The following is an 8854-nucleotide window of genomic DNA, read 5'->3' on the forward strand; positions in this document are numbered from 1 at the left end:
CAATGGCAGAACCGAGCAGCGTCCGCTAAAAGAGTGGCTGGAATTTGCTCCCCACAGAGGTAATCAAGCCCATTCTTTCGTGTGTGCACAATCTCAGTACATGCCGCTCACCGTGTGCTCGTCGGGGCTGTACCATTTACTCAAAGCCCTCAGGCCGGAGCTTTTTAAGCCAGCTCCTTGCTTGCTGATGTCGCCTGATCTTCAGAAACGGCATGTCGCGCAGCATAACGATCATAGGGTGGCGAGCATCAACCCCCTTGACTATGATCCGATCCCCGTCACCCTCAACTATATTAACGGTATGTACTGGGTCGGCATGAACACGTCTTGGATGGTGCTCGTTGATGGTCACGGCAGCTGGATGCTCATGGAGGTCTACACCTGGCGATTGATCCCCCTTCCTTCGATTAACACTGTACTGCTTTGGCACCGCGGCCCAGAATACTCGGAATCTTACAGTAACCAACATGATACCAAGTTTGATTTGCTCAAGGTTGTAATCTGCCAAGTGCCCACAAGATCTGTGAATTATAAAGACTTCAGGCTAATTTTGTTCTTCAACCGCGGTCTCGCCTATCTGACAGGTCACTGCGGTAAGTGGATAAATCTGGATGTCCATCGCAGGATCATACATCCTCCATGGTTCTCTGATGCCATTGAACGCAAGGGCTTCATTTACGCTTTCGACTCCTTCTATGGCTGGACGTATTGCTGGCCTACTCCAGTCATCGCTATAATCGGCTGTTACAGCAGTATGTTACTTTCCTATGCTATCATGATGGCTTGCTTATATTACTGTCAACATTTATTGAAAAAGTATTCATGCTCATAACATGCTGTTCTTAAGATTGACTACATCAAGAGCCCTTTTTTATTTGACTCCAACTTGATATGATGTTGTAGGCCGCCTGGTGTCCCTACCCTTCCTAATCCCAGAACCTTTCAAAGAAAAGCGGCATGGCAGTTGCAGGTGGTTCCTGGCTCGATCATACGACGGCGAACGATTAATGATCATTCGCACGTACCGGACATGTTGTTTCGCGAAATACAATCACAGTCACTGCAAGGTCTTTGAGCAGAATCCCAGCTTCTCTGGGCCTTCAGGATTTTTTGACTGGAGGCTGGTAAGTAGCCTTGGTACATGCTCTCTGTTTGTCGGACTGAATTATCCGATTAACCAGGAGATAACAGACGGCAAGGATCATGATGGCAGCGCGGTTTCGTTCATCGGGCAAAACTATATGTACACAGCATACCATTCGCCTCTGCATGCACCATACCCTAATATGTGCCGCCATGCTCTGCAGCCCAAAGTATGAGAGAGGGTCGCAAGTATCAGACTTCGACCTGCTAGCTGGAGTTTCCCCTGTCAGGCACCCATCTGGTTCAAGCTGTCAGCCAATCTCCACAGCTTAATAAATCGTAACATCTAACTGAGCCAGTTAGTTAGATGCGTACACTTGGTGTAGTAGGATCTTTATTTAGTTTGATGCATACACTTGTTCTTTTTTGGTAGCTCTTTTGTAATAATGGCTGATGTTTGGTTTGGAAGAGAGAGTTGCGTCTTCACTCTTCTGGCCTGCTTACTGCTTCTGTTGCACCCCCAGCCCTGGTTGCTGCTGCTGCTGTTTTGAATGTACAATCAGTAGTATATTTCATATGTTGGTTGAATAAATGTGTTGTTAGAATGACAAACACAATGTTATGAAAGTCGTTGCATGGTTCGATCCTTAGTGCCCCGTACCGTACGTAACACATACTATTTTTCGTACAGAACACATTTTCTACTTGTTGATAACATGCAGCCCACTGATGAAGGCCCAATAGAGGAGCCCATAATTAACTGGAATGGAGGCTCTCACATGAATCCGGCCCAGGTACATGCTCATGGTCCCCTAAACATAAATAAGTAAATAAATAAATAAAGCTAAATGCTCATGCACCAGTTCTTTAAATTCATGATTTAACAGGAGGATATTATTTCCTATGATAGTGTCGTTACATTCAGTCGATATTATTCTTAGGCAAAGATAGCGACCAGTCTTCTTTCTCCCAGCATTTTCTTCTTGCAACCAGCGAACCCATGTAAATCGTAGTCAACGTCATAAATAGTTCCGGTCCATTTTTATTTTTCAATAAGAATGTCCAACCCAGCCCAGCACATTGGCAACATCACTTTATCCTCCACCTTGGTGCGCTCGCCGCGACGCCGCCGACCGGCCTTGTCAACATAGTTTTTTTCGAAATGGTCCCTGTCAACATAGTGAATCGGGGGAGACCTGTAGTTGTGAGTATGACAGTAAGGACCCACCAGGTCCACTCCCAAACACAAGCAAGTGCCTCTTTTACTACTCAGATGCACCCCCTCGTTTTTTTTACTCTAATCCATCCTGCTGATATCCGGGACCCACATCATTTTTAACGTATAGTCAATTAACGACAGAATTGCACAACCTTTTTTAGTAGTAATTCGGAGGAGCAGGCTATGAATTGGGTTGTGCGGTCTCTATGGCCTGTCTAACAACATGACCAGCCCAGCAGGTTTTTCTTTCGGAAAATTGGTAGCCCGGTATTTCTTTTTGAAGAATATCCAAGCTAGGCCTATTTCTTTTCTTCAACTTATTGGGCTGCAAATCTTTCAAGACGAGGAGGGATGCATTCCAGCCTGGCCAAAGAGTATGGTCAGTGTCTGTTAAAAGTAATATCAAAGGGGTTGAAAATTCCAAAACAATATAGCAAATGGGATATTAGTTTCTTTTTTGTTTTTGTTCTTCACTGATATTTTATAGTATTTCATTGGATTTAACATGACATAGTACTAATTTATTTTTAAATTTGTTTTAGTATAACTACTAATTTTTGGATTAAGAATATTTTGTTCCTGAGCCAAAATTTGTGAATTTTCAAAATTTTGCACATATTTAGTTAATTTTTTAAACCCTCGTACTGACAAGAAAATGGGTAGCAATTCTAAAAATGGAAACGGGCTGCAATAATTTCCATATGAATTAGAAAATGAGTAAAAATTATAAAAATAATAGCAAATGGGCTATACACATCACAGATTTCGAGGCTGACTTGTTTACGCAAGGCTTTGTCAGTCAACACACGATTCTAGCAGCAGTGACTGTTAGATGTCCATCCAACGGCCAACGTGCTTCTTCAATCTCTGATCTTGCTGCTCCAGCCGCCTAAACTAGCGTCGGCGGGACTGCCTGCTCCCTCCTCTTGTGGCCCGTTGCGATGCCGCGTAGGCTTCCCCGGCCCACCCTACTCCCTCCGCTGGCCTGGTCGCACGCAATCAACTGCCTCCTTATTACGCGAAAAAAATGATTCCTCACACTGAGATCTGGGGCGCACCGGTTGGGAGGCTGACATGTGGGCCTACTAAGTTGACGCGTACGCAGGGCTTGTCAACTTAGTCAACAAACAATTGTAGCAGCAGTAACCATTGGATTTGAATCAAACAGTCATGCTGCTTCTTCAAGTGCTGCTCTTCTTGCACCAGCCGCCCAAACCAGCGCTGGCGAGACCGCCTGGTCCTGCCTCAAGTGGTCCGTTGTGCTGCCGTTGAGGCCTCATCGCCCCCTACTACTCCCACCACTAGCCAGGCCCTGCGGCGACGGCAGCCTCACACCGTAGCCGAACCAGTGAACCCTTGTACTCCTCTCCGCGTGGGCATCCACTGTCGCGTCTTCCTCGGCTGCGAGTCGTCCCCTTCCTAGGCCTCGCCGTCGTCCACCGCCCTGGTGCTCTTGGCGCGGCGTGGTCAACATGGTCATGGAACGACTTCCATCGGACGTGGACTGTACGTGGAGAGGCTGACAGCTGGGTCCACGGCCGCACACAAGAAAATGCTTCCTTATTACGCGCAAAATATAGATTCCTCCAGCTGACATCTGGGACCCACCGGAAGGGCCTCTGTATTTCACAAAAAAACGTTCCCCCCGCTGACAGGTCGGACCCACCAGCTATATCTTCGCACGCAAGGAAGTGTCTCCTTATTACGCACAAAAAATGAATACCCCCTGCTAGCTGGGACCCACCATAGTGGGTGGCTGACTTGTGGGCCTACTAAGTTAACGGGGATGGAGGGCTTTGTCAACTTAGTCAATACTCCAGTGACCGTATGATGTCCATCCAACGGCCATAGTGCTTCTTCAACCTCTGGTCTTCTTGCTCCAGCCGCCCAAAGCAGCACCGGTTGTGCCGCCTGCTCCTGCCTCCCGTGGTCGGCTGTGCTGCCGCGGAGGCCTCACCGCCCCCATACTACTCCCAGCGCTGGCCAGGCCATCCCTCTACTCACCCACACCCCCTGTTATTCTGCGGCGACAACAGCCTCACACCGTAGTTGAATCAGTGAACCCTCGTATTCCTGTCCGCGTGGGCATCCACTACTGCGTCTTCCCCAGCTCCATGTCGTCCCCTTCCTAGGCCTCGCCGTCGTCCACCGCCGTGGTGCTCTCGGCGCGGTGTGGTAAACATGGTCAAGGAACGACTTCCATCGGACATGAACTGTACGTGGAGAGGCTCACAGCTAGGTCCATGGCCGCAGCAAGGAAGTGCCTCCTTATTACGCGGAAAATAATGATAACTCCACCTGACAGCAGGGACCCACTGGACGGGCCACGGTATTTCACGAAAAAAATGTTTCCCCCTGACTGTTTGGACCCACCAGCTACATCTTCGCACGCAAGGAAGTGTGTCCGAGCAAAAAAAACGATTCGCCCCCCTGACTGCTGAGACCCACCAGCTACATCTTCGCACGCAAGGAAGTGCCTGACAGTCGGGACCCACCTGGTTGAAGCGTACGTAGCGTTGTCATTCTGGTCGCGAACGTGTACGTACATATATACTGGTCGATGTAGAGGCGCACGCGTGTTGTAGTAGAGGCGCGCATGTAGCATGTACACATACGTACAACGGCCAGTGTGCAAGAAATAAAATACGGCCACGTACGTACATACTGGCGGGGTCTCGAACGCCTAATCGTGCATATGTACGCCCAGGCCTCGTGTACATGGCTAGGTCGAAACGGAGAAACAGCATCGTCGTCGTGTTCATGGGGAGCCAACCGGCTAGGTCGGAACGGAATGCGTCGTCGTGTTCATTGGGAGGGCTTGGACGGAACATGCGATGTAAACGAGGCCTGGTGTACCGTAGAACGGAGGAAATGGCCTTGTGTTCGACTGGCCACGTTCGAAACGGGATCCTGTTCATCGGGAGGGGTCTGGCGTACCGCAAAACGGAGGAAACGGACCTCCTACGGTCGAAATGGGGGTCATGTTGATCGGGAGGGGTGTGGCGTACCGCAAAACGAACGAAACGGACTTGCGTGCTATGGTCGAAATGGGGGTCCTGTTCATCGGGAGTAGTGTGGCGTACCTCAAAACGGGACTCCATGGGATACTGTTCATCTCCATCGCCGACCTCCTCCAGCCTCCACGGGCTACTGTTCATCCACCGTCGACCTCCTCCAGCCTCCACCTGCGACTGTTCATCCACGGGCTCCTGTTCATCCAGCCTCCACCGCGCGCTACTCCACCGGCTACTGTTCAACCACCCCTCTCCACGGGCTCCTATTCAACCACCCCTCCACGGTCTACTGTTCATCCACCCCTCCACCATCTACTGTTCATCCAGCCCTCCACGGGGTCGTCCTGTTCATCCAGCCTTCCACGGGGTCCTGTTCATCCAGCCTCAACCATCTCGATCGATTGGGGTCCTGTTCATCCAGAGGCAACGCCACGGGTCCTGTTCATCCACCCCCACCGCTCACTGTTCATCCAGAGGCAGCATCGATCGGCTTCAGTTAGCAGCAGTAGCGAAGGAATCGCTCGATCGGGTTCAGCTAACAGCCATCGATCGATCGCTCGGGTTCAATAACACGTAGCATGCAGTGCAATTGCTCGGTTCGGTTAGAGCCCAACGCCTCGCTCGGGTTCAGTTAGAGCCAATGCCTCGCACACACGCGCGTACGTGTACGAGAGAAACGCGCATCGCTCGGCCCCAGACCACCCACCGTAATCGGGAACTCGCCGAAATTTTCCTCGCCCTCGCTTCTACCACAATTTTTTCCGTCATGGACGGCCCAAAGAATGTCATGCAGGTGCGTCTGCGGCCCGCCCAGGACGAAAAGCCCATTTTTCTATCATGATTTTTTGTCATAGAAGAAGGAGCCCACCACATCTATGATGATACCGGGTTTTGTCACAATTATCGTCATAGAAGTGTCATAAGTATGACAGAAAAAAAATTCGTTTGGCCCAAAATGTCACGGATGTGTCTTTTTTTTGTAGTGCTTCAAAGTTCAGCGCCCAGTCTATTATATTTCTGAAGTTTTGACCCCATCCAAGCAGAGATATCCTCATTATCAGGAGGTTGTTTATGGGATTTACTTAACCATGAAAAAGGTTGCACACTACTTATCCGATCATTCAGTTTCAGTCGTCAGCGATGCTCCTTTGTCAGAGATTCTAAATAACAGAGATGAAACTGGAGTGGCAAAGCGGGCGATTGAATTTCTTGCATTGGATATCAAGTTTGAGGCAAAGAAGGCCATCAAGTCTCAAGCAGTCGCAGATTTCCTCGCAGAGTGGACAGAACAACAACAGCCGACTCAAATCTAGTCGGAACATTGGACCATGTTCTTTGATGGGTCCAAAATGTTGAATGGCTCTGGCGCAGGAATGGTTCTAGTATCCCCACGAGGAGACAAGCTTAGTTATGTCCTTCAGATTCACTTTGATTCTTCCAACAATGAAGCTGAATACGAGGCGCTGTTATATGGGTTGTGTATGGCCATCTCACTCGGCGTCCGACGCCTGATGGTCTACGACGACTCAGATTTAGTGGTCAATCAAGTCATGAAAGAATGGGATGTCAGAAGTCCTGCAATGACTGGTTACTGCAATGCAGTGAGAAAGTTGTAGAAGAAGTTTGAGGGGTTAGAGCTCCACCAGATACCCCGACTCGAGAATCAAGAAGCGGATGAATTGGCCAAGATAGGTTCCACTCGGAAACCTATTCCCAGTAATGTGTTCTTGGAACATCTCCATACCCCATCCATACAAGAGGATCCCTTCAAGGAAGAGCCCCCGCAACCGATAAGTTCAACCAACCCGACTGAGATTGAGATTCTAGCCGTGGTCGACCTGATCATGGAAGTTCTAGTGATCACGCCCGACTAGACTGTACCGTACATTGCGTACATTCTCAGAAAGGAGCTCCCAGAAGACAAAGACGAAGCCTGTCAGATAGTCCGCCGATCCAAAGCCTTTACAGTGATGAAAGATCAGCTTTACAGAGAAAGTGTCACGGGAGTAGCCCAGCGCTGCATCACCCCTAAAGAAGGTCGAATGATCTTAAACGATATCCACTCGGGGACCTGTGGTCACCATGCATCCTCTCGGACCATCGTGGCCAAATCATACCGAGCAGGATTCTATTGGCCTCGGACAAACGAGATGGCGGAGGATATAGTCGACAAGTGTGCAGGCTGCTAGTTCTATTCCAACATGTCCCACAAGCCAGCATCTGCCTTGAAGACTATCCCTCTTGTCTGGCCGATCGCAGTCTAGGGATTGGATATGGTCGGCCCCTTCAAGACCAGCGTGAATGGTTTCACCCTTGTGCTCGTGGCAGTCGACAAGTTCACCAAGTGGATTAAAGCTAAACCCATCAAGAACCTCAGCGTGAGCACTGCTGTCAGTTTCGTCAGAGAATTGATATTTAGATATGGAGTCCCTCACAGCATTATCACGGATAACGGCTCCAACTTTGATTCTGACGAGTTCAAGGCGTTCTGCGCAACCCAAGGCACTCAAGTCAATTATGCATCTGTTGCACATCCTCAGTCGAATAGACAAGCAGAGAGGGCGAATGGTTTGATTCTCCAGGGTTTAAAACCCCGCCTGATGCGTGATCTCAAGCATGCTGCTGGAGCCTGGGTATCCGAGTTGCCTTCCGTCTTATGGGGACTGAGAACAACACCAAATCGGTCTACTGGACGGACTCCTTTCTTCTTGGTGTACGGCGCAGAGGCCGTGCTCCCGAGTGATTTACTGCATAATGCCCCCCATAGTGGAACTCTTCACAGAAGCCGAGGTGGAACAAGCACGAGAAGATGTCATTGATCTTATGGAGGAAGAGCGCGATGGCTTTGATCCGGTCGACCATCTATCAGCAAGATCTGCGTCGACTCCACGCCCAAAACGTCAGAGGATGAGCATTCCAAGAGGGAGACCTGGTTCTTTGAGTGGATCAGAAGCGACCTCACAAGCTGGCTCCGGCCTGGGAGGCCCCTTCATCATCACTAAGGTGCTTCAAAACGGGGCCTACCACATCTACAACATAGCCAAGAAGATAGACGAGCCACGAGCATGAAACGCAGAGCTGCTCCGACACTTCTACACATAAATCACTCGACCTAACGAGTTGTAATAAAAGTGTTTCAGTTTGCTTTCCGAAGACAAGATTTTTTTCAATATCATAATCATCAGTTTCCTATGAGCATCTGTGTCTAAAATACCCCAGTGGGTGACTTAGCCGCGAATCCGATTCGCCTAAGTTAAAAAACATTTCCGAGTAGAGAGCAATCCTCCCACTCGGGGGCTTAGCTGCGACCCCGTAATCGCCTAAGTGAAAAAACATTTCCGAGAGGAGAGAAATCCTCCCGCTCGGAGGCTTAGCTGTGACCCCGTAATCGCCTAAGTTAAAAACACTCCGAGTGGAGAGCAATCCTCCCACTCGGGGGCTTAGCTGTGACCCCGTAATCACCTAAGTTAAAAAACACTCCGAGTGGAGAGAGATCCTCCCATTCGAGGGGCTTAGCTGCGACCCCGTAATCGCCTAA

This window comes from Triticum dicoccoides, chromosome 4B (genome assembly GCF_002162155.2).
Source record: "Triticum dicoccoides isolate Atlit2015 ecotype Zavitan chromosome 4B, WEW_v2.0, whole genome shotgun sequence".
Classification (NCBI taxonomy): Eukaryota; Viridiplantae; Streptophyta; class Magnoliopsida; order Poales; family Poaceae; genus Triticum; species Triticum dicoccoides.